The 26,549-nt window shown below is 44.1% G+C and overlaps 9 non-coding genes across 9 annotated transcripts; 2 read left to right on the top strand and 7 right to left on the bottom strand.

The window, feature by feature from the left end:
* Positions 1-5,482: 5,482 nt before the first annotated feature.
* On the bottom strand, positions 5,483-5,555 carry TRNAT-CGU (transfer RNA threonine (anticodon CGU)). The gene has a single exon. It is a non-coding gene; the product is annotated as a tRNA-Thr (tRNA).
* Positions 5,556-5,940: 385 nt separating this feature from the next.
* On the bottom strand, positions 5,941-6,013 carry TRNAT-CGU (transfer RNA threonine (anticodon CGU)). The gene has a single exon. It is a non-coding gene; the product is annotated as a tRNA-Thr (tRNA).
* A 385-nt stretch (positions 6,014-6,398) lies between these two features.
* TRNAT-CGU (transfer RNA threonine (anticodon CGU)) lies at positions 6,399-6,471 on the bottom strand. Its single transcript has one exon. It is a non-coding gene; the product is annotated as a tRNA-Thr (tRNA).
* A 385-nt stretch (positions 6,472-6,856) lies between these two features.
* Positions 6,857-6,929, bottom strand: TRNAT-CGU (transfer RNA threonine (anticodon CGU)). The gene has a single exon. It is a non-coding gene; the product is annotated as a tRNA-Thr (tRNA).
* Positions 6,930-7,314: 385 nt separating this feature from the next.
* Positions 7,315-7,387, bottom strand: TRNAT-CGU (transfer RNA threonine (anticodon CGU)). Its single transcript has one exon. It is a non-coding gene; the product is annotated as a tRNA-Thr (tRNA).
* Positions 7,388-7,772: 385 nt separating this feature from the next.
* Positions 7,773-7,845, bottom strand: TRNAT-CGU (transfer RNA threonine (anticodon CGU)). Its single transcript has one exon. It is a non-coding gene; the product is annotated as a tRNA-Thr (tRNA).
* Positions 7,846-8,230: 385 nt separating this feature from the next.
* Positions 8,231-8,303, bottom strand: TRNAT-CGU (transfer RNA threonine (anticodon CGU)). Its single transcript has one exon. It is a non-coding gene; the product is annotated as a tRNA-Thr (tRNA).
* Positions 8,304-9,793: 1,490 nt separating this feature from the next.
* Positions 9,794-9,866, top strand: TRNAT-CGU (transfer RNA threonine (anticodon CGU)). The gene has a single exon. It is a non-coding gene; the product is annotated as a tRNA-Thr (tRNA).
* A 2,675-nt stretch (positions 9,867-12,541) lies between these two features.
* Positions 12,542-12,614, top strand: TRNAT-CGU (transfer RNA threonine (anticodon CGU)). Its single transcript has one exon. It is a non-coding gene; the product is annotated as a tRNA-Thr (tRNA).
* The last annotated feature ends 13,935 nt before the right edge of the window (positions 12,615-26,549 follow it).

Genomic DNA, 26,549 nt, shown 5'->3' on the forward strand with positions numbered 1-26,549 from the left:
AAAGAAGTGTATACCTAAGGGCTCGTTTTTCCGTGTTTTTAACACAATAATAATGAGATATAACAGACAGTAATGCCAAGGAATGTACAGGGGAAGTTATTAACATTAATGGAATGTAAAATAAGAAGAAAGAAAAGTGGATGAAAAAATTACCAACTGTAAGCAGGAATCGAACCTACGACCTTCGAATTACGCGTTCGATGCTCTAACCACTGAGCTATTATTTTTTTTTTTTTATTTATTTATTGCCTGGCATGGACATTGTACAGGGCAATCATTGCACACACATATATTACAATACAAAGAAAAAGAAAAAAAAAACAAGCATTGCCATCAGTCCCATTTGTACTGATGTTGTCCTCTTAAAAATACTTAAGGTTTGCCAGGGGTTCAAACCTTGACAACCATTCTGGCTCGATATCCTCTATTTTGCTACACTCAATGAATGCAGACATGCTTTGCCTGAAATAAATTACTGCTGGTTTTGCGTCCGGGTCGAAATGGTATCCGGCCATTCGTGCACGCCATACACAGTGGAGACCGGTCAACATCACTACATCGAATGGGACCCCATCATCATTTGTTACTGCGAGGTACCTTATTCCGTGTGGGTCTAGTGGGAAATCCTTCTTTATTGTCCTCTGTAATATGTCCCAAAAATGTACCCCTTCCCAACAATGCAAAAAAACATGGTCTATTGTTTCTGGTTTCTTACATATCAAGCAGTGTGACCCCCATAGTGTAAAAAAACCCCGTTCCTCTGTGAAAGTCTTTACTGATAGTGTTCCTGTGTGTAACTTGAAGAAAAAAGTTTTCACCCCTGTAGGTACCTGCATGTTTCTCACCCGCTTCAGTACGTTTTGTCCCGGTCTTCCACTGTATATGGCCCTGTACAATGGTACTGGCAAAACCATAGCACATACATCTCTGTACAATTCTTTTCTTCTAACACATGCTAGATAATCTATCGAAAAGCGTACAGATAAAAAACGTACACTGTCTACCACTTCCTTGAGATACCCACGCAACGTCACGGGCCGGCTATCCGTAGTAACAACAAAATCTGGTAAGGCACTGCCTAACCTGAGCTGGCATACCGTACGTAAAAACGGATCCCTGACGTCACGGAAAAACAAAAATCTATTTACTACTTGTCTCACAAATAGGTGCGCCAAACCAAGACCTCCGTCCTTCACGCGCCTGAACAAGTTGGTCCGTCTGCACCTTTCCCATTTCGAGCCCCATATAAAAACTGCGAACACTCTGTGCAGCCTTTGCACGTTGATCCTTGAACAATGTAACACCTGCATCACATACCACAGTTTAGCGATAAAAAACATGTTGCACACAGTAGCCCTAGCGAAAACAGACAGGTTCATGCCTTTCCACCTGTCTGCTTTTTCCTTCGTCTCTTTTGTTTGACGCGACCAATACTCCTCGCTGCCGTTATAACATTCCAGGGGAACACCGAGGTACCTTGTCGGTGTTTCCGTCCAGTGCACATTCGCAAAAAGGTCCGGCTTTGAAGGCCACCTTCCGTGCCAAAGCCCAAGAGATTTCGCCCAGTTTACGCGGCTTCCTGTGACGCTACAAAAATGTTTCACAACACTTATCGTTTCCTCTACACTTTCTTTGTTCGTACAACACACCGCAATGTCGTCTGCATATGCCAGCAGCTTAACTTCCACTGCCGCCAAGCTGAAGCCACGAATTTTTTCATTTTCATTTATCGCTAAGCACATCGCTTCGATGTAAATACAAAACAAAAGTGGACTGAGGGGGCAGCCCTGACGCACAGAACGCATTACGTGAATGGGGGCCCCCAAAGACTTGTTAACAATTAAACGTGTTGTGCAGTTCTGGTACGCCAAGGCCACTCCCTCCTTGATGATGGAACCGACATTAATATGATCTAAGATGACAAACAAAATATCATGCGCAACACAATCAAAAGCTTTCTCCAGGTCTATCTGGAGCACAGCAACGCCAAGTGAATCTTCGTCACAACACTCTAGCACACACCGCATCTTGTGAATGTTTGAGCTAATGGTTCTGCCTTTGATTCCACAAGTTTGGTGCTCTCCAACAATTTCTTTAATGACACCTTGAAGTCGCGCTGCCAGAACCTTCATAAAAATCTTGTAGTCGACATTGGTCAGCGATATGGGCCTATACGATGTCACCAGTTTAAGTTTTTCCCCTTCGTCCGTTTTAGGAATTAATATCGTATGCGCTTTGCTGAAGGAGGGCGGCAGAGTTTTCCGTTCGTACGCCTCATTGAACAGCTCAGCTAACCCCGGGGACAGTTCTATTCTAAACGTCTTATACCATGCTGCGGTTAGGCCATCGGGTCCCGGTGACTTTCCGGGGTTCAGATGACCAATCGCGCGTTCCACTTCACCTTCCGTTATTCTGCCTTCTAAAAGCTTTTTTGTGTCGTCACTAAGCCGCGGCAAGCGCTTGAGAAACTCTTCTTTAAAACCATGTACATTCGCTTTTCGAATTGCAAAAAGTGACTGATAATACGCAACAAAGGCCCGTTCGATGCTTTCATTGTCGCTCGCGAGAGTCCCGTTGCAATAGACCTTATCGATGTGGTTTCGGCGTCCTTGCGCTTTTTCGAGACCAAGCGCCCTTTTTGTGGGCGTCTCACCCGCGGCAAGATCATTTGCGCGCGCGCGAACCCAGGCGCCTCGGTAACGCTCTCTGTCATGCAGTTCTAATTTTTCCTTGACACTGCGCACCTCGTCTTTGCAAGTCCCAGGCTCCCGACTTTCTAGGGCTATCAGCTGCTGCAGTGTTTTCTTAAGACTTCTTTCTTTTATTTGCGCTTCGAATTTTAGCGTGCTCGATCTGTCAAGCGCTTTCATTTTCACCTTCTGCTTTAAACACTCCCATTTCTCTGCTACTGTTTCCGTTTTTTCCATAAGCACTTCATTAATGGTCTCGTGCACTGCTTCTAAAAATGGTTCATCTTTTAGTAACAATGCGTTCAGTTTCCATAAATCCCAGTTGAAAACCTTACGCTGTTTCTTCATGCCTATGCGACACACAACCAAACAGTGATCTGAAAACGACACTGGCTCAACCGAAAAATCGTGACACATAGGCAATACATCTAGGGATAGGTATATGCGGTCTAAACGTGCATGGCTATTGCCATGAAATCGCGTGTAGATCACTTCGCGATTTGCTGCCACACATTCATACACGTCTTCCAAGTCATTTTCGGTTATTAATTTGCCTAGCACGTCACTGCTTTTGTCACGAACGCCAGTGCTATTGACTCTATCGCGAGCCCTTAAAACACAGTTAAAATCACCTAACAAAACCACCCTCTTATCACACTTTGTCCACTGAAACAGGTTAGAAAAAAACTGAGCACGCTCTTCTACACTATTCGGTGCGTATACGCATATAACTCTGAATTCAGTGGCACCATAAACAAAGTCACAATAAACAATTCTGCCCGACTGACATGAAAAAACACTTTGCACAAGAAGGCTTTGCAATTTTTTTACAAAAAGAACACAACCCGCGGACGTTCCTATCGAGTGGCTTACGACCGCGTAATATCGGTCAGTGAAACGGCGCACCATGCTCCCGGTCTCCTCCTCTCCGTCTACCTTAGTTTCCTGGACGGCTAGGACGTCTATGTCTTGGTCTGTGAGCAACCGATAGAGCTGACTTTGCCTACGCCTAGCCGCCAACCCTCTGACGTTAAGCGTAGCTATACTGAATGGCGGAGTTAATTCCATAGTGACTTGTTCGCTATAAAGGAGTAGGCCCGGAGCATGGCGCTTACCCTTCACGACCAGCCCTCGGCTAGCCGCCTCCAGGACCATCCTGCTTCCCAGCGCTGTTTTCTTTTGCCTTGTCCTCCAGTCTTCGGTCGGTAGGGACTTTCGGCTTAGGTTTGAGACTACGCCGCCTCCCTTGCGGCGCCTTCGCAGGCGGCTCCTGGCTGCTGGTGGACGACGCCCCGTCCTGCTCTACCGAGTCGTCGAGTGGACGCTTTAGCGTGGCGCTGGTCACGCACATCTCGTCGTCGCTGTCCGCCGCCGTCTCTCCCTGACCCTCCGTTGTATCAGCTGTCCCCACTGGAACCACGTCCGTCTCGACCCGCTCAGGCTCGGCCGCTGACGGGGCGCTGGCCGGTGTAGTCGAAAGCTGGCGAGTCTCCGGAAACTTGGGTGTGTCTGCCTGCGCCGCCCCTCCAGTAGTCACAGGGACCACTGGGCTTCCGACCCCTTTGGCGGCGTCCTCTGCCTCGGCCGCGTCCATGACGTGCTCAGCCATCGCCTCGTTCTTCGCTGGCCCCATTGCACTGGCGTACGTTCGAACGCAATCCGCCTCGACGTGTCCGAAGCGTTTGCACCGCGAGCAACGGGGAACCTTGCACTCTCGGCGGACGTGCCCTTTGCCTTGGCAGCGCAAGCATTGCATCGGCCGACCAGGCACAACCAGCAAGGCCAGCTCTCCATCGATCCTGATCTGGTGCGGAAGGTCCTCGACCCTGACGCCGCTTTTCAGCTTCAGGTGAGCTGTTCTCGTGGTCGAACACTTGTCGGCCATGCCCGGGACACGCCACCGCTCACGGCTCACCTCCACGACCTCGCCGAAAACCGACAGCGCCGTCCGTACTTCTTCGTCGCTCACCCCGTGAAGCAGCCAGTGAATTCGTAGCCGCACCTGCTGGTCCTGTGGGTCGACGACGACGCAGCGCCGCCCCTTCACCTGCAGCTCCTTCAAGGCGAGCAGGCGTTTTGTGGGAGCGGCATCATTGAATGTCACCGCCCACAAGTGGTTAACCTGGTATGCACCGAGGCTTACCACATCCGGCAGCAGGCCCGTTGGCGTCAATGCGTCCCTGAAATCTTCGACCTTGTATGGCCTCGCTCGTACATCACCGTGTAAAAACACGGTGTTGATAACAAGTCGTCCTTTTGGCATTTGCGGCAAAATAAACTGGTATTCGCTATCTCCGTTCCTGTTTCCGCGGCTAAGATTGGCCGCTGTCGCCGCTCCGCTGGAGCTCATGATCCTGCGATCCGTTCAGCACGACTGCCGGAAGCAGAATGACTGAGCTATTACAGCGGCACTCCCTCCATCCACTTTTTTGGGGTTTATCTGTGAATTTAGAAGTAGGAGCGACAGTCAGCGCCATCTATAGGCCAAACAACGAGTGTGAAAACACTCTTATGCGCATGTTTGGCGTCACGTAGCACGTGAACTTATTATGAGCGGGCAGCTGAATAATTGTCCCTCTTATACAACCTAAACACACCAAGTCTGCCAGTACGAGACCCTCGTTCGATGAAATAAGGGAAAGAAGTGTATACCTAAGGGCTCGTTTTTCCGTGTTTTTAACACAATAATAATGAGATATAACAGACAGTAATGCCAAGGAATGTACAGGGGAAGTTATTAACATTAATGGAATGTAAAATAAGAAGAAAGAAAAGTTGATGAAAAAATTACCAACTGTAAGCAGGAATCGAACCTACGACCTTCGAATTACGCGTTCGATGCTCTAACCACTGAGCTATTACAGCGGCACTCCCTCCATCCACTTTTTTGGGGTTTATCTGTGAATTTAGAAGTAGGAGCGACAGTCAGCGCCATCTATAAGCCAAACAACGAGTGTGAAAACACTCTTATGCGCATGTTTGGCGTCACGTAGCACGTGAACTTATTATGAGCGGGCAGCTGAATAATTGTCCCTCTTATACAACCTAAACACACCAAGTCTGCCAGTACGAGACCCTCGTTCAATGAAATAAGGGAAAGAAGTGTATACCTAAGGGCTCGTTTTTCCGTGTTTTTAACACAATAATAATGAGATATAACAGACAGTAATGCCAAGGAATGTACAGGGGAAGTTATTAACATTAATGGAATGTAAAATAAGAAGAAAGAAAAGTGGATGAAAAAATTACCAACTGTAAGCAGGAATCGAACCTACGACCTTCGAATTACGCGTTCGATGCTCTAACCACTGAGCTATTACAGCGGCACTCCCTCCATCCACTTTTTTGGGGTTTATCTGTGAATTTAGAAGTAGGAGCGACAGTCAGCGCCATCTATAAGCCAAACAACGAGTGTGAAAACACTCTTATGCGCATGTTTGGCGTCACGTAGCACGTGAACTTATTATGAGCGGGCAGCTGAATAATTGTCCCTCTTATACAACCTAAACACACCAAGTCTGCCAGTACGAGACCCTCGTTCAATGAAATAAGGGAAAGAAGTGTATACCTAAGGGCTCGTTTTTCCGTGTTTTTAACACAATAATAATGAGATATAACAGACAGTAATGCCAAGGAATGTACAGGGGAAGTTATTAACATTAATGGAATGTAAAATAAGAAGAAAGAAAAGTGGATGAAAAAATTACCAACTGTAAGCAGGAATCGAACCTACGACCTTCGAATTACGCGTTCGATGCTCTAACCACTGAGCTATTACAGCGGCACTCCCTCCATCCACTTTTTTGGGGTTTATCTGTGAATTTAGAAGTAGGAGCGACAGTCAGCGCCATCTATAAGCCAAACAACGAGTGTGAAAACACTCTTATGCGCATGTTTGGCGTCACGTAGCACGTGAACTTATTATGAGCGGGCAGCTGAATAATTGTCCCTCTTATACAACCTAAACACACCAAGTCTGCCAGTACGAGACCCTCGTTCAATGAAATAAGGGAAAGAAGTGTATACCTAAGGGCTCGTTTTTCCGTGTTTTTAACACAATAATAATGAGATATAACAGACAGTAATGCCAAGGAATGTACAAGGGAAGTTATTAACATTAATGGAATGTAAAATAAGAAGAAAGAAAAGTGGATGAAAAAATTACCAACTGTAAGCAGGAATCGAACCTACGACCTTCGAATTACGCGTTCGATGCTCTAACCACTGAGCTATTACAGCGGCACTCCCTCCATCCACTTTTTTGGGGTTTATCTGTGAATTTAGAAGTAGGAGCGACAGTCAGCGCCATCTATAAGCCAAACAACGAGTGTGAAAACACTCTTATGCGCATGTTTGGCGTCACGTAGCACGTGAACTTATTATGAGCGGGCAGCTGAATAATTGTCCCTCTTATACAACCTAAACACACCAAGTCTGCCAGTACGAGACCCTCGTTCAATGAAATAAGGGAAAGAAGTGTATACCTAAGGGCTCGTTTTTCCGTGTTTTTAACACAATAATAATGAGATATAACAGACAGTAATGCCAAGGAATGTACAGGGGAAGTTATTAACATTAATGGAATGTAAAATAAGAAGAAAGAAAAGTGGATGAAAAAATTACCAACTGTAAGCAGGAATCGAACCTACGACCTTCGAATTACGCGTTCGATGCTCTAACCACTGAGCTATTACAGCGGCACTCCCTCCATCCACTTTTTTGGGGTTTATCTGTGAATTTAGAAGTAGGAGCGACAGTCAGCGCCATCTATAAGCCAAACAACGAGTGTGAAAACACTCTTATGCGCATGTTTGGCGTCACGTAGCACGTGAACTTATTATGAGCGGGCAGCTGAATAATTGTCCCTCTTATACAACCTAAACACACCAAGTCTGCCAGTACGAGACCCTCGTTCAATGAAATAGGGGAAAGAAGTGTATACCTAAGGGCTCGTTTTTCCGTGTTTTTAACACAATAATAATGAGATATAACAGACAGTAATGCCAAGGAATGTACAGGGGAAGTTATTAACATTAATGGAATGTAAAATAAGAAGAAAGAAAAGTGGATGAAAAAATTACCAACTGTAAGCAGGAATCGAACCTACGACCTTCGAATTACGCGTTCGATGCTCTAACCACTGAGCTATTACAGCGGCACTCCCTCCATCCACTTTTTTGGGGTTTATCTGTGAATTTAGAAGTAGGAGCGACAGTCAGCGCCATCTATAAGCCAAACAACGAGTGTGAAAACACTCTTATGCGCATGTTTGGCGTCACGTAGCACGTGAACTTATTATGAGCGGGCAGCTGAATAATTGTCCCTCTTATACAACCTAAACACACCAAGTCTGCCAGTACGAGACCCTCGTTCAATGAAATAAGGGAAAGAAGTGTATACCTAAGGGCTCGTTTTTCCGTGTTTTTAACACAATAATAATGAGATATAACAGACAGTAATGCCAAGGAATGTACAGGGGAAGTTATTAACATTAATGGAATGTAAAATAAGAAGAAAGAAAAGTGGATGAAAAAATTACCAACTGTAAGCAGGAATCGAACCTACGACCTTCGAATTACGCGTTCGATGCTCTAACCACTGAGCTATTACAGCGGCACTCCCTCCATCCACTTTTTTGGGGTTTATCTGTGAATTTAGAAGTAGGAGCGACAGTCAGCGCCATCTATAAGCCAAACAACGAGTGTGAAAACACTCTTATGCGCATGTTTGGCGTCACGTAGCACGTGAACTTATTATGAGCGGGCAGCTGAATAATTGTCCCTCTTATACAACCTAAACACACCAAGTCTGCCAGTACGAGACCCTCGTTCAATGAAATAAGGGAAAGAAGTGTATACCTAAGGGCTCGTTTTTGAAGTGTACCTAAGGGCTGTTATATCTCATTATTATTGTGTTAAAAACACGGAAAAACGAGCCCTTAGGTATACACTTCTTTCCCTTATTTCATTGAACGAGGGTCTCGTACTGGCAGACTTGGTGTGTTTAGGTTGTATAAGAGAGACAATTATTCAGCTGCCCGCTCATAATAAGTTCACGTGCTACGTGACGCCAAACATGCGCATAAGAGTGTTTTCACACTCGTTGTTTGGCTTATAGATGGCGCTGACTGTCGCTCCTACTTCTAAATTCACAGATAAACCCCAAAAAAGTGGATGGAGGGAGTGCCGCTGTAATAGCTCAGTGGTTAGAGCATCGAACGCGTAATTCGAAGGTCGTAGGTTCGATTCCTGCTTACAGTTGGTAATTTTTTCATCCACTTTTCTTTCTTCTTATTTTACATTCCATTAATGTTAATAACTTCCCCCGTACATTCCTTGGCATTACTGTCTGTTATATCTCATTATTATTGTGTTAAAAACACGGAAAAACGAGCCCTTAGGTATACACTTCTTTCCCTTATTTCATTGAACGAGGGTCTCGTACTGGCAGACTTGGTGTGTTTAGGTTGTATAGGAGGGACAATTATTCAGCTGCCCGCTCATAATAAGTTCACGTGCTACGTGACGCCAAACATGCGCATAAGAGTGTTTTCACACTCGTTGTTTGGCTTATAGATGGCGCTGACTGTCGCTCCTACTTCTAAATTCACAGATAAACCCCAAAAAAGTGAATGGAGGGAGTGCCGCTGTAATAGCTCAGTGGTTAGAGCATCGAACGCGTAATTCGAAGGTCGTAGGTTCGATTCCTGCTTACAGTTGGTAATTTTTTCATCCACTTTTCTTTCTTCTTATTTTACATTCCATTAATGTTAATAACTTCCCGTGTACATTCCTTGGCATTACTGTCTGTTATATCTCATTATTATTGTGTTAAAAACACGGAAAAACGAGCCCTTAGGTATACACTTCTTTCCCTTATTTCATTGAACGAGGGTCTCGTACTGGCAGACTTGGTGTGTTTAGGTTGTATAAGAGGGACAATTATTCAGCTGCCCGCTCATAATAAGTTCACGTGCTACGTGACGCCAAACATGCGCATAAGAGTGTTTTCACACTCGTTGTTTGGCTTATAGATGGCGCTGACTGTCGCTCCTACTTCTAAATTCACAGATAAACCCCAAAAAAGTGGATGGAGGGAGTGCCGCTGTAATAGCTCAGTGGTTAGAGCGTCGAACGCGTAATTCGAAGGTCGTAGGTTCGATTCCTGCTTACAGTTGGTAATTTTTTCATCCACTTTTCTTTCTTCTTATTTTACATTCCATTAATGTTAATAACTTCCCCTGTACATTCCTTGGCATTACTGTCTGTTATATCTCATTATTATTGTGTTAAAAACACGGAAAAACGAGCCCTTAGGTATACACTTCTTTCCCTTATTTCATTGAACGAGGGTCTCGTACTGGCAGACTTGGTGTGTTTAGGTTGTATAAGGGGGACAATTATTCAGCTGCCCGCTCATAATAAGTTCACGTGCTACGTGACGCCAAACATGCGCATAAGAGTGTTTTCACACTCGTTGTTTGGCTTATAGATGGCGCTGACTGTCGCTCCTACTTCTAAATTCACAGATAAACCCCAAAAAAGTGGATGGAGGGAGTGCCGCTGTAATAGCTCAGTGGTTAGAGCATCGAACGCGTAATTCGAAGGTCGTAGGTTCGATTCCTGCTTACAGTTGGTAATTTTTTCATCCACTTTTCTTTCTTCTTATTTTACATTCCATTAATGTTAATAACTTCCCCTGTACATTCCTTGGCATTACTGTCTGTTATATCTCATTATTATTGTGTTAAAAACACGGAAAAACGAGCCCTTAGGTATACACTTCTTTCCCTTATTTCATTGAACGAGGGTCTCGTACTGGCAGACTTGGTGTGTTTAGGTTGTATAAGAGGGACAATTATTCAGCTGCCCGCTCATAATAAGTTCACGTGCTACGTGACGCCAAACATGCGCATAAGAGTGTTTTCACACTCGTTGTTTGGCTTATAGATGGCGCTGACTGTCGCTCCTACTTCTAAATTCACAGATAAACCCCAAAAAAGTGGATGGAGGGAGTGCCGCTGTAATAGCTCAGTGGTTAGAGCATCGAACGCGTAATTCGAAGGTCGTAGGTTCGATTCCTGCTTACAGTTGGTAATTTTTTCATCCACTTTTCTTTCTTCTTATTTTACATTCCTTTAATGTTAATAACTTCCCCTGTACATTCCTTGGCATTACTGTCTGTTATATCTCATTATTATTGTGTTAAAAACACGGAAAAACGAGCCCTTAGGTATACACTTCTTTCCCTTATTTCATTGAACGAGGGTCTCGTACTGGCAGACTTGGTGTGTTTAGGTTGTATAAGAGGGACAATTATTCAGCTGCCCGCTCATAATAAGTTCACGTGCTACGTGACGCCAAACATGCGCATAAGAGTGTTTTCACACTCGTTGTTTGGCTTATAGATGGCGCTGACTGTCGCTCCTACTTCTAAATTCACAGATAAACCCCAAAAAAGTGGATGGAGGGAGTGCCGCTGTAATAGCTCAGTGATTAGAGCATCGAACGCGTAATTCGAAGGTCGTAGGTTCGATTCCTGCTTACAGTTGGTAATTTTTTCATCCACTTTTCTTTCTTCTTATTTTACATTCCATTAATGTTAATAACTTCCCCTGTACATTCCTTGGCATTACTGTCTGTTATATCTCATTATTATTGTGTTAAAAACACGGAAAAACGAGCCCTTAGGTATACACTTCTTTCCCTTATTTCATTGAACGAGGGTCTCGTACTGGCAGACTTGGTGTGTTTAGGTTGTATAAGAGAGACAATTATTCAGCTGCCCGCTCATAATAAGTTCACGTGCTACGTGACGCCAAACATGCGCATAAGAGTGTTTTCACACTCGTTGTTTGGCTTATAGATGGCGCTGACTGTCGCTCCTACTTCTAAATTCACAGATAAACCCCAAAAAAGTGGATGGAGGGAGTGCCGCTGTAATAGCTCAGTGGTTAGAGCATCGAACGCGTAATTCGAAGGTCGTAGGTTCGATTCCTGCTTACAGTTGGTAATTTTTTCATCCACTTTTCTTTCTTCTTATTTTACATTCCATTAATGTTAATAACTTCCCCCGTACATTCCTTGGCATTACTGTCTGTTATATCTCATTATTATTGTGTTAAAAACACGGAAAAACGAGCCCTTAGGTATACACTTCTTTCCCTTATTTCATTGAACGAGGGTCTCGTACTGGCAGACTTGGTGTGTTTAGGTTGTATAAGAGGGACAATTATTCAGCTGCCCGCCCATAATAAGTTCACGTGCTACGTGACGCCAAACATGCGCATAAGAGTGTTTTCACACTCGTTGTTTGGCTTATAGATGGCGCTGACTGTCGCTCCTACTTCTAAATTCACAGATAAACCCCAAAAAAGTGAATGGAGGGAGTGCCGCTGTAATAGCTCAGTGGTTAGAGCATCGAACGCGTAACTCGAAGGTCGTAGGTTCGATTCCTGCTTACAGTTGGTAATTTTTTCATCCACTTTTCTTTCTTCTTATTTTACATTCCATTAATGTTAATAACTTCCCCTGTACATTCCTTGGCATTACTGTCTGTTATATCTCATTATTATTGTGTTAAAAACACGGAAAAACGAGCCCTTAGGTATACACTTCTTTCCCTTATTTCATTGAACGAGGGTCTCGTACTGGCAGACTTGGTGTGTTTAGGTTGTATAAGAGGGACAATTATTCAGCTGCCCGCTCATAATAAGTTCACGTGCTACGTGACGCCAAACATGCGCATAAGAGTGTTTTCACACTCGTTGTTTGGCTTATAGATGGCGCTGACTGTCGCTCCTACTTCTAAATTCACAGATAAACCCCAAAAAAGTGGATGGAGGGAGTGCCGCTGTAATAGCTCAGTGGTTAGAGCGTCGAACGCGTAATTCGAAGGTCGTAGGTTCGATTCCTGCTTACAGTTGGTAATTTTTTCATCCACTTTTCTTTCTTCTTATTTTACATTCCATTAATGTTAATAACTTCCCCTGTACATTCCTTGGCATTACTGTCTGTTATATCTCATTATTATTGTGTTAAAAACACGGAAAAACGAGCCCTTAGGTATACACTTCTTTCCCTTATTTCATTGAACGAGGGTCTCGTACTGGCAGACTTGGTGTGTTTAGGTTGTATAAGAGGGACAATTATTCAGCTGCCCGCTCATAATAAGTTCACGTGCTACGTGACGCCAAACATGCGCATAAGAGTGTTTTCACACTCGTTGTTTGGCTTATAGATGGCGCTGACTGTCGCTCCTACTTCTAAATTCACAGATAAACCCCAAAAAAGTGGATGGAGGGAGTGCCGCTGTAATAGCTCAGTGGTTAGAGCATCGAACGCGTAATTCGAAGGTCGTAGGTTCGATTCCTGCTTACAGTTGGTAATTTTTTCATCCACTTTTCTTTCTTCTTATTTTACATTCCATTAACGTTAATAACTTCCCCTGTACATTCCTTGGCATTACTGTCTGTTATATCTCATTATTATTGTGTTAAAAACACGGAAAAACGAGCCCTTAGGTATACACTTCTTTCCCTTATTTCATTGAACGAGGGTCTCGTACTGGCAGACTTGGTGTGTTTAGGTTGTATAAGAGGGACAATTATTCAGCTGCCCGCTCATAATAGGTTCACGTGCTACGTGACGCCAAACATGCGCATAAGAGTGTTTTCACACTCGTTGTTTGGCTTATAGATGGCGCTGACTGTCGCTCCTACTTCTAAATTCACAGATAAACCCCAAAAAAGTGGATGGAGGGAGTGCCGCTGTAATAGCTCAGTGGTTAGAGCATCGAACGCGTACTTCGAAGGTCGTAGGTTCGATTCCTGCTTACAGTTGGTAATTTTTTCATCCACTTTTCTTTCTTCTTATTTTACATTCCATTAATGTTAATAACTTCCCCTGTACATTCCTTGGCATTACTGTCTGTTATATCTCATTATTATTGTGTTAAAAACACGGAAAAACGAGCCCTTAGGTATACACTTCTTTCCCTTATTTCATTGAACGAGGGTCTCGTACTGGCAGACTTGGTGTGTTTAGGTTGTATAAGAGGGACAATTATTCAGCTGCCCGCTCATAATAAGTTCACGTGCTACGTGACGCCAAACATGCGCATAAGAGTGTTTTCCCACTCGTTGTTTGGCTTATAGATGGCGCTGACTGTCGCTCCTACTTCTAAATTCACAGATAAACCCCAAAAAAGTGGATGGAGGGAGTGCCGCTGTAATAGCTCAGTGGTTAGAGCATCGAACGCGTAATTCGAAGGTCGTAGGTTCGATTCCTGCTTACAGTTGGTAATTTCTTCATCCACTTTTCTTTCTTCTTATTTTACATTCCATTAATGTTAATAACTTCCCCTGTACATTCCTTGGCATTACTGTCTGTTATATCTCATTATTATTGTGTTAAAAACACGGAAAAACGAGCCCTTAGGTATACACTTCTTTCCCTTATTTCATTGAACGAGGGTCTCGTACTGGCAGACTTGGTGTGTTTAGGTTGTATAAGAGGGACAATTATTCAGCTGCCCGCTCATAATAAGTTCACGTGCTACGTGACGCCAAACATGCGCATAAGAGTGTTTTCACACTCGTTGTTTGGCTTATAGATGGCGCTGACTGTCGCTCCTACTTCTAAATTCACAGATAAACCCCAAAAAAGTGGATGGAGGGAGTGCCGCTGTAATAGCTCAGTGGTTAGAGCATCGAACGCGTAATTCGAAGGTCGTAGGTTCGATTCCTGCTTGCAGTTGGTAATTTTTTCATCCACTTTTCTTTCTTCTTATTTTACATTCCATTAATGTTAATAACTTCCCCTGTACATTCCTTGGCATTACTGTCTGTTATATCTCATTATTATTGTGTTAAAAACACGGAAAAACGAGCCCTTAGGTATACACTTCTTTCCCTTATTTCATTGAACGAGGGTCTCGTACTGGCAGACTTGGTGTGTTTAGGTTGTATAAGGGGGACAATTATTCAGCTGCCCGCTCATAATAAGTTCACGTGCTACGTGACGCCAAACATGCGCATAAGAGTGTTTTCACACTCGTTGTTTGGCTTATAGATGGCGCTGACTGTCGCTCCTACTTCTAAATTCACAGATAAACCCCAAAAAAGTGGATGGAGGGAGTGCCGCTGTAATAGCTCAGTGGTTAGAGCATCGAACGCGTAATTCGAAGGTCGTAGGTTCGATTCCTGCTTACAGTTGGTAATTTTTTCATCCACTTTTCTTTCTTCTTATTTTACATTCCATTAATGTTAATAACTTCCCCTGTACATTCCTTGGCATTACTGTCTGTTATATCTCATTATTATTGTGTTAAAAACACGGAAAAACGAGCCCTTAGGTATACACTTCTTTCCCTTATTTCATTGAACGAGGGTCTCGTACTGGCAGACTTGGTGTGTTTAGGTTGTATAAGAGGGACAATTATTCAGCTGCCCGCTCATAATAAGTTCACGTGCTACGTGACGCCAAACATGCGCATAAGAGTGTTTTCACACTCGTTGTTTGGCTTATAGATGGCGCTGACTGTCGCTCCTACTTCTAAATTCACAGATAAACCCCAAAAAAGTGGATGGAGGGAGTGCCGCTGTAATAGCTCAGTGGTTAGAGCATCGAACGCGTAATTCGAAGGTCGTAGGTTCGATTCCTGCTTACAGTTGGTAATTTTTTCATCCACTTTTCTTTCTTCTTATTTTACATTCCATTAATGTTAATAACTTCCCCTGTACATTCCTTGGCATTACTGTCTGTTATATCTCATTATTATTGTGTTAAAAACACGGAAAAACGAGCCCTTAGGTATACACTTCTTTCCCTTATTTCATTGAACGAGGGTCTCGTACTGGCAGACTTGGTGTGTTTAGGTTGTATAAGAGGGACAATTATTCAGCTGCCCGCTCATAATAAGTTCACGTGCTACGTGACGCCAAACATGCGCATAAGAGTGTTTTCACACTCGTTGTTTGGCTTATAGATGGCGCTGACTGTCGCTCCTACTTCTAAATTCACAGATAAACCCCAAAAAAGTGGATGGAGGGAGTGCCGCTGTAATAGCTCAGTGGTTAGAGCATCGAACGCGTAATTCGAAGGTCGTAGGTTCGATTCCTGCTTACAGTTGGTAATTTTTTCATCCACTTTTCTTTCTTCTTATTTTACATTCCATTAATGTTAATAACTTCCCCTGTACATTCCTTGGCATTACTGTCTGTTATATCTCATTATTATTGTGTTAAAAACACGGAAAAACGAGCCCTTAGGTATACACTTCTTTCCCTTATTTCATTGAACGAGGGTCTCGTACTGGCAGACTTGGTGTGTTTAGGTTGTATAAGAGGGACAATTATTCAGCTGCCCGCTCATAATAAGTTCACGTGCTACGTGACGCCAAACATGCGCATAAGAGTGTTTTCACACTCGTTGTTTGGCTTATAGATGGCGCTGACTGTCGCTCCTACTTCTAAATTCACAGATAAACCCCAAAAAAGTGGATGGAGGGAGTGCCGCTGTAATAGCTCAGTGGTTAGAGCATCGAACGCGTAATTCGAAGGTCGTTGGTTCGATTCCTGCTTACAGTTGGTAATTTTTTCATCCACTTTTCTTTCTTCTTATTTTACATTCCATTAATGTTAATAACTTCCCCTGTACATTCCTTGGCATTACTGTCTGTTATATCTCATTATATATATATATATATATATATATATATATATATATATATAGGCAGGCATGGTGGTTGAGTGGCAGTAGCGTTGCATATAGTGAAGTAGATCCTCCGTGACCTCCGTGAGCGGTCACAACGTGGTTTATTTCGACGTTTCGGACTAGAGTCTGGCCTTCATCAGGATTGAAGGTACAGTTTGTTAGTGTTCAGCTTTATACAATCTCAAATCAGAGGGGGGAGAAAAAAGAGGGGAAAAACAGAGAAAAAAAAAAGAAGAAAAGAAAATAAAAGAGAAAAAGAACATAAGGTGGACTCCCCCCGGGTGCCCCGCTTTCACTCTTTCTTCCACATCCCCCTCCATCTCTCTTCCCTTTCTCCTTTTCACCTTTCTGCTCTCTGCGGTCTGTGTATGCTTCCTTTCACTAACGCATTCTTCCCGACCAGGCGGCGCCTCCTTGCTCTGGCGGTTTTGTGTGGGCAAAAAGAGCTTTTTTAAGAAGTTTAAGTCTCTAACTACTCAGCGCCCGTCGACAGTTCGTCGTAGAAAGAGGGGTGCCCCGTATTGCCGCAGTGGCTGGCAAGCGGGCGCAATGCGAATTCCTTGCCCACTTCTGGATTACGCGTGCAGTAGGGGCCTCCCGACTGTTTTGAGGGTTGCTGTTGGGCATGTCATGCTTGGCACAATTGATTGGGTAGTAAAGTAAAAACAGAAAACAGACGACAGCTGTACTTAGGAAGAGTAGTCACACTTGGCATTGTTTTGAGTTGTCCAGTGCTCTTCGCAGCTGCAGTGCCGTTAACTCAGTTACTATTTTCATTATTGCCGTTATTGTTTTCTAATGCTTTATTTGCTGCAAGTGTACCAGGATTCACATTTATTCCTTTATGGAGGGTGTTAAATCGGTGGATAAGGTATGACTCTCGTTGTGCACGTTCTTGATTTGATTTAAATCCCGTTGCTAAGAGCGTTACTGATAGTTTGTCGAATGCATGGTCGGGAAGATTGAGATGTTTTGATAGAGGGAGACTTGGGGCTGATTTCGCATGGGCTATGTGATTATTGAAGGGAATCCTAAATGTTGTTTCTGTTTGTCCTATGTACTGCATACTACACACGTTGCATTCGAGTAGATATACCACATTAGAGGAATCGCATTGTTAGGTTTCCTCGTATGTTGATCGAAAACTTCGATTGTGTGCTGGTTGCTTTGTGTGTTTCTCGCATCGCCTTACATACAAGACATCGTGGTTTTAAACAAGTCGGCATGAATTATTGGGGAGTGATGTATTATTTTGAGAGTGGACAAGAGTGTCTTTGAGGTTACGTGGTCACCGGTAAACGACGCCTGGAGCGGATGGGAATGCGCGTTTCAGATGTTCACTTTGTTCCAGAATGTTGTAATGTTTAAGGATTTTGATTACAGTGGGAAAGTTTGTGCTGTAAGTCAAGCAGAGGTTTGTTCGTTGTGGGTCTTCTTGTAGTGGTCGCTTCATAGGTAAGTTTTCACGCGTGTGTATATATATATATATATATATATATATATATATATATATATATATATATATATCGAACCCGACCACAGAAACTGCACAACTATTTTGCCGGTTGTCACATTTGCGTAATATACCTCTGTACAGCACACAACCGGTTACTCGCCGTTCTACCTCGTCCACGGTCGCTTCCCCTCTTCTTTCCTTGATGTTTCGTTCTTCTCTGCGCCTGTCAAACCATGTTCATCTTCAAGTGAAGAATACGTGTCTCGTCTACTTCATTGCCGCCAGCTGGCTCGCGTGAACACTGAAGCCAAGCAACAGGGTCGCAAGCTTGAATATTATGCCTCTCATCGTGCCGTGTCTTTCAGTCCTCGCGACGAAGTCCTCCTTCTTACACCCATTCGCACTCCTGGAGTGTGCGAGAAGTTTCAATTAAGTTTTATTGGCCCCTACACTGTCTTGGAGCAAACGTCTCCTGTGAATTATCGCATGGCACCCGTTCTTCTTCCGACGGACCGCCGCTACAGGGCAGCAGAAATAGTCCACGTATCCCGCATGAAGCCTTTCATACGGCGTTCCTCTTCGCTTTAAACTGCGGCCAAGAACTGCGGTCAGGATGACCGCTTTCACGTGTGTTGGGGGGGGGAGTTAGTGTAGGCATTCATTAAGCACATCTACTAACTTTACACATATTCATCATCATGAGTGGTCGTCATCTTCATCTGCTGTGGGGACTTGGCTTGTCTGAGTTCCGTGCCTTGGGCGTGGTCGCTTCATCGTGTCTTTTGGGCATAATAAAGGTTGCCTTACCGTTACAACACAATATATATATATATATATATATATATATATATATATATATTGTAATGATAATAAATAGTGGGGCTCAGGCAAGGGCGCAGGCAGGGTGACGGAAGCCGAGGAAGACGAAGCAGAATAAGAACAGCCGGCCTGCAGCAAAGGCGTTGTCTCTTATTTCTCGTCGTTACAATGGCGCAGTCGACGAAGAAAACGGCTTACGTCTCGGTTTCGTCATCCAGAACGCCCGCCGACGTGCAGCCGCGGTAAGCGTCGCTTGAGGACGGCGTCAAGCCCTCCTCGGCAGCTGTTTACTGACACCACCGTTCGGGGACGGCGTCAAGGCCTCCTCGGCGGCTCCAGCACCCGTTACCGGTACCAGTTCACGATAAGGAACGCCGTCACGCTTCTTCGCTGATGGAACCCGCAAGGCGTCCGTCGCGGCCAGCATCGATCCCAGCACCGACGGATGGCGTCCAGGCCTCCGTTGTGGTTCCGGGAAACTTGTCCTGGGACGCGACACGTCGCGGCAACCATGCGCACGGGCCTCTCTCACCTAGGGATGGCGTACATGCCTCCTCCATACCTGGCAACCTGTCGGCGCTTCAAGCACCCACCGTGTACGGCGTCGAGGCCTACCCGGCGGCGCAAGACCGCTTCATCTACGCCACAGTACCAGGTCACAACTCATCACACGGGTTCCGCTTGCCTGGGAACGTCGTTGACGCTTCCAGCGCCCTGGAACCCATGTCCACGATTCCTACCACAGCTGGATTTCCAAGGGACGCCGTCCACGCGTCCTTGGTCAGCAATTGTACCACCTCGAGTACCGCAGTCACTGTATCCTCCGCAGAGGCGGGCCTTGGCTCTTCGTGCGGATCACACGACAGCGCAGCGGAGCTGCAGCATACCATCGCGCAACTCCGCGTCACGACCAACGCCCTCATAGCGTCGAGCTCCCAGCTATGTCCTGCCATCTTGCCAACATTGTGCGCACTCAATGCCATGTTGGCTGCGGCCGCCTCACAAAACTTCGAGGTAAGCTCGCCCGAGAACCGTCGCAATCTCGGGCGTTCTCTCACGGAGGTATCAGAGCAAGTGAACTGCTTGGCGTGGGCACATTTCGGAGTTTTGCCCGCAGTCCCGCCATCGCCGATTTCCTTCGAGCTACCGGAGTTTCGCGGCTTCCAGGACGATGCCAAGGAATGGGTGGCAACCGTCAACGCTGTCGGAGATCACGCAGCGTGGACGGACCAAAAGAAGTGGGGCATGGCCATAGACCGCCTTCGGAATGCTGCCGCGGCTTGGCATCGATACGAAGGCGTGCGGCAGACATCCTGGGTGGACTGGAGTGACAAGCTCATAGCTGCTTTTGGACGGAGTCACCATCACCTCTCCACGACCACCCAGTCTTACGCGACCGCTACCGAGAATAGATCCCAGAAGGAGACCACCCTCGCGGCTTCAGCTGTATTTTGCAGCTTCCCGACAGCCAATTTAACCACCTACCCTGGGACGAACAACCCTACAGTGTTGACCCTCACTTCGAAGCGACATCTCCTGATATCACGTCAGTCTGTGGCCGAGTGTGCGGACGTCTGCCACACGCTAAGCGCCGCCTCCTTCAAAGTCACTGTCAGCAAAGACCTACCAGAGAAGGTAATACTTCCGGTTAGTGACAGGTCATCTGACAATGAAGGCTCTACTGCACGTGAAACTATAGGAATAAGCAGCTTGAGCATGAGTCCGACAAAGGCAGTGCTCCAAGAGCACGCGTTGCCTCTCAAGCTGCAACCTGAACTCGGCTCTCAGATGACTACAAAGACACCCCGACGCCCCTTGCCACACCGCAAGCAACGCAGGCGTCGACGCTCAGTGCAGCAGGTGACGGTGCAGCGTGGACTATTTCCAGCATTTGTAACACGACTGCGACAGGATGCTCAAACCGACGAGATTAAACCAACGCGGCCACTTTGCAGGAGTCTGTATCTCCTGCTAGCGGCATCTTGTCCAAGTCAACAGCGTTGGCCCCATCGTGGACGACGCCTGCACCGACCATCACGTCACAGCCAGTGTCGTCCTCCGGAATCTCCTTCAACAAACTTCCATGTGAAATATCAGCTTGGCCGAGCCCGGCCACCCCGGAATAGTCAATGCCGCCCACCGGAGACATTGTCGGTAACCCACGAGGCTCGCAGTCGGGGCCGAGTGTAATGATAATAAATAGTGGGGCTCAGGCAAGGGCGCAGGCAGGGTGACGGAAGCCGAGGAAGACGAAGCAGAATAAGAACAGCCGGCCTGCAGCAAAGGCGTTGTCTCTTATTTCTCGTCGTTACAATATATATATATATATATATATATATATATATATATATATATATATATAATCTCAGAGGGTCGTGATGGACAAAGGGAGCAGAATGAATGTTTAAGCGAAGCTATTTATTTCGCCGAACTTGAGGCCATTGAATGGAAAATCGGATTACAGAAACACACAGACACGATAGCGGCGAACAGGGCGTCGGCGGTTGATCAACTGACACGTGGTAAATTGCGTTCGTCGGCTTTTATACTTGTGCGTCGAGCGTTGCTATCGCTAGCAACCACGTACGTTCTGGGACAATCTGTGATGTTCACGCTCTGCGCGTAATAACACTGGAAGGTTCGAAGATTATCTCGATGGTTCTTAGGTAATCGTCACGGTTTACTAACGGCAGCACTCATATGGGTAATTGTGCAATAACCAAACTTTACAAAGAAGTGTGGCAACAATTTTGAAAAATTCGCAGCATGAAGTCAATTATTATCAATATTTTATAAGAGATAAGAGGGGGCACCTGTGAAAAGAAGCATGTATTGAAGTATTTCAAATGTTTGTACAAATCATACAGCGCACTAAGAAATGAGCAAGTCGCTCTTGATGTATAATATATTCTAATATTTCATGAGTTATCTTGATGAGGACAATATAATCCTCATTTTAATCAGATCAGCAGACACCCAGTCCGAATTGCTCAACCAAAGAGCAAGTCTGTTGAAGCCTAGCCTGATCTACGAATCAACAGCCAACACGTTTGTTTCTTTCAACAAGGAACAGTCATCCATTTGACTGTGCATGCTCCTATCGTTATACTGTGAGCGCTTCGACATGCCGGGCGCATCTAGCACAATAGTGTTTATGTTATGCATACTCCAGGTGAACATATTTTAACCACGTGGAGCTTTATTTCTCGAAAAAATGATGTTCCCTCCACTTTATATTGTGTGGTTTATATGTACTGAATGAATAGACGTGTCAACAGTTCCGCACCGGTGATGGCGTTAATAAAATATTTATGGGAAGTAAGACACAATGATGCAAAGAAAATAGCAACCTCTGATTCTAAAGGTTCGTTGGCATTTATGCCGATTACAGTTTCATTATTTTTTGCCACCAATTAAAAACAACCCTTAAATTATCACGTCATTTTATGGCTAAACATTGCTTGCAAACGTTGCATGTGCGTTATTGTTTTTAAAAAGATGCAGTGTTCTTGCTTACATTGTCCATTTCGTTGTGGCCCCTGAAAGAGTTACAGACAAACTTGTAGAAGTCTTCGCATGGGTCTACGGAGAAGTCGAGCTTTTCTCGTAAGCGTTGTGCCAATGTACGGCAGGGACACGATGAGCAGTCATATGAGGGTCGGAGAGGCGTCGGATAATGGTGTCGATCTTGTGGTGTTGTCACTGAGGCATTTGTTATGTGCGGGCTGGGCTCATCTGACGGTCGCATTACACCGTGAACAGGAATATCCGGAAAAGTGATAGATGGCAGTGTGTCAACCTGTTTGTAAGGCAGGAAGCACAGCATACGGTTATAGACTGCCTCTAGATGAGTTTAATAAACAAAGTCTACTTTTAACGCAGGGAGCAATGTACCAAGTGCATGTAAACTCTAATGACACTATCATCGGGGCTCGATAAGTTAACAAAAATATCCCCAGTTCAGGACCTTCCTGCTGACAATTATTATCTATCTATCTATCTATCTATCTATCTATCTATCTATCTATCTATCTATTCATCTATCTATCTAGCTAACTATGTATCTACCAATAACTGACCTTATATCCCAAATCGAATTATATCTATATGAATTATTTCTTGAATTTTGGAATGGCTAACAGATAAGTTTTCGAATATTCCCAACAGGACCAATATGAAAATTGTGAAAAGAGGCAGTGTTGCAGCTTGGTCAGTGTAGCTATAGCTAAAACAAACGCTGAAGTCCTCACAGTATGTCAGCGTTGCAACTAGCACCGATACACTGATGAAAGAGCAAGCACGCGCTGATTTTAAAATATTAATATACTGTCTGCGTTCCTGAATTATTCATGATCAAGAGGCTCAAATATGCTTAATGAGCTGTTGATTTCAGAAGGGTGATTCTTTGAAATACTGCAAAAAGGATACAGCTGCAGTTTATCATGAGGTATCTCAAAACATTTATTTGAAATACCCCTGCTACGGCAGGTGCACCTTTAGTGAATGTTTCAAACTGCCGTGAAGACTGTAACACAAGGGAAAGAGAGCCTGAAGGTAGGTTATGTGTAACAAACGGTGTTCTTGGGCGAAACTTTGTATCTTTTCATAGCAGTCATTCACCGCTCAGTGTACTCAAGTACTAGACGACATAATATAATCTCAATTCTTCTCTCCTGTAATTTTTCAATACAATCTTTTGAATGCGATATTCGATAATAGACATCTTCATCATCTTCACAGCTTTATATTTGTACATACAAATTGACTTGAAATTTCACTATTCGCACAGCCCTTGTTATTTCAATTATTATTGGCGTACTGCCGTTTTGCACGACGTGTTTGCAGGTCACTCTGCAGTCAATGGTCATTTTCGTTTCATTTCTACAAAGGCTGTGTTTGAAGCATATTTTTCCATAAACGTGAAAGATATCACTAAGAGATACGATAGTTTCATACGCACCAGTTCTAGCACCAAAGAAGCAAGTCTGTCTTTTGTGGTGAACAGAGATTCAAATGCGAACACATAGGCAGGGATCCAATAGATATAAAAAGTGAAGTGGCGGAATTTTTGAGGCCAAATTGCATTATAGCAGTGCTTGGTTCGGCGTTACTATGTCGTCAGCATTCATGAAGGTGCGTTGAATAGATAGATAGATAGATAGATAGATAGATAGAGAGATAGATAGATAGATAGATAGATAGATAGATAGATAGATAGATAGATAGATAGATAGATAGATAGATAGATAGATAGATAGATAGATAGATAGATAGATAGATAGATAGATAGATAGATAGATGAGCTGCTCGGAAATGCACAACTCAGTTGTGATGTCAATCAGCTGGTGCAATAATTACGTGCGCTGGTAGTTCCGCGGACATTTATTCAAGGCTTTTACGTCACCGAAAAAAAGCAGTAATAAGATACATTTCATAGCGGTCAAGAGCAATGACATCAACTGTGGGCAGATTCTACATTGGTTCAAGATTATACATTATTTCTTGCAAACATTATTGTTTCCCGCTGAAGATCAAGGTGGCTAACGACCCCTTAACTTTCGCCACATAGGCTTCAGAGCACTTTCACATTGAAATACGCACCATCAGATCTGTCTATTCAGCGCCCAAGTTCACCAATCGAAAGCATCAGAAACCACGAGTTTGCATGTTCCCTAGCGCTGCTTATAACTTGGCTTCGACTTGTGAAAAGCAAGCATTCAGCAGTTGTGCGGCCTGAAAAGGCTTATAAAAGTTGCGTATGCAGCAAAAGGAAAACAATTGAAACTATCTGATGTTCATGCATACTATATTACCACAAAAGTGCAGTACATTCGTTTTTAAAACCTAACTGGCCTAGTTTCCAGACCTAATCTTGCACTTCTTCGATAAGAAGCTCTACATATAGCTATGAAAGGATACTAAAGAGAAACAATGACTTTATTTTAAGTGAGAAAATTAACCTTAAAAAAGTTTATAGTCATGTTTTGTTATGATATATTCATTGATAGTCGAAAAAATAGGGTCAAAATTCAATTTTTATATTTAGCGCCCATTATATGGCTAGTGACTTCGAAAGTTTAAAACATTACTTTTCTGAAACTTCTCTCATGCTAGGTGTATGACGAGCACAGATCGCATTGTACTTCATTGTTATCAATTAGAAGCATCGCAGAAGTCAGTAAACACCTTCGAAATCTTTTACGTTATGGTGTTTGCTGTGGAAATCTCAAGGTGACGTCTCCACCCACATTTCCGTTTCGTGCGATTTCTCGCTTACCAAGCATCATCTCGCGGTAAGAGTGGTGTGTTCAGAATTTTGAAACTGTACTTCAGAAATGCGCGAATATTGATTTTGCTCTTTCATATTTCTTTCAGGGTGCTGCTACAGTACAGATCATCATTCTAACAAGACGGAAACTTATGAAAGCTGCTCGATAATGGTGAGTCAACCACTGTCAGTGCATACTACAGCGTTTGGTAGCGTAAGTACTCCAAAACAGCGTTAGAAACGTTGCTTTGAGAACGACTATTTAGCACTTTAGGCAAAGTCACAATAGTTATGGATGTGTAGTGACGAGAAAGTTCAGTGCGAACCTGTCATAATGTTTCCCCCAAAAAGGGCATTTACGTTATGCACGCCATATATCCACTTTCAATTTTTCAAGCACAATGTTTACATTTCAGTTATTGTGTGTTTAGTTATATAGTAGGTAGAAATAACACTTCAACTAGAGATGCCTTCCGGATGCTGATGCCTCCTGGACACTTACCGGGGTGGTATTTTCTTCTGACGGTTTGGCACTTGTAAATCGTGGGACTAGCAATGCGACTAGACAGAGGTTGAGCCAGTGGTATGTTCTTCTCTTCGCATTTTCATCCCCACGAAGTTGGCGCTCGTTGAGCAATGGCCTTTTCTGGTCCTGAATGGATGTTGTCAATGGCAACAATCACTTATAAATTGTCATATATAATAACAAAGTCTCTCAAAAATGTATTGAGGAACTATGATAATACTAAAATTCTTTATTACTTTCTATCTTTACGTAAATGTTGTCTCGAGTTCATATGTAGCCAGCGGCCAGTGCCAGAGTTGCAGCTGTAGATGAAGTGGCTTGCAAACGCTGCTAACGCTATTATCTGTAGGCAGCCTTTAGTGTTCTTGTTTTCTCACCTTTCGCGGTGATCACTTTGCTTTCACGTGTCTACCTTAACACACTACATGCGTAAATGAGTGTGAGTCACTCGTGAGTCTTAAAATTGACACCCGGTTGCAAAGACTACTCGCTGAAAACATGCAGTTCGCAGTAAATTTCAGCCTAACGACAAAACAAAAACTTTTGACTTGAAGTGTCATATTATCATATGATAAAGAACACCGATCTGGGAGAAAGTATTCATTTTTATTCCCTAAAATGTTTCACAAATAAAAGTTCTTGATCATAATTTTTCCAACCGCGTGAAATGCAGCGCCGTTATAAAGTGAGCGCTGTTAGTTAACCGACTAGTGTGGGCCACCTTTATTGTCCGGTGAGGTGCGATTGTGCGCTCTGAATGTTGAATAAAGCTCAAATGCTAAGAATATATATTGGCCTATTTAAGTGACCTGTGGCGACTCGCAGTTAGAACCGGTGCCGTTACTCTTTTGGGGTATGAATAGTTGTTACGGCCCAATTAGTTTCGAAAGTGACGAACAATACACCCTTTTAAAAGCGTTTTGTCCTATCGCAGTTCATTCATATATCGTGAAATGTCATGTACGCTGAGTTTACACATGATTTTGATTCCAAATATTGTTTTGCTGGCAAAGAAACCCCTCCACTGCACAGAATTTCTTCGCGGCCCCCCTCGTATCAGCTTCATGGAACTGGG

This window comes from Rhipicephalus microplus, chromosome 3, assembly GCF_043290135.1.
Source record: "Rhipicephalus microplus isolate Deutch F79 chromosome 3, USDA_Rmic, whole genome shotgun sequence".
Taxonomy (NCBI): domain Eukaryota; kingdom Metazoa; phylum Arthropoda; class Arachnida; order Ixodida; family Ixodidae; genus Rhipicephalus; species Rhipicephalus microplus.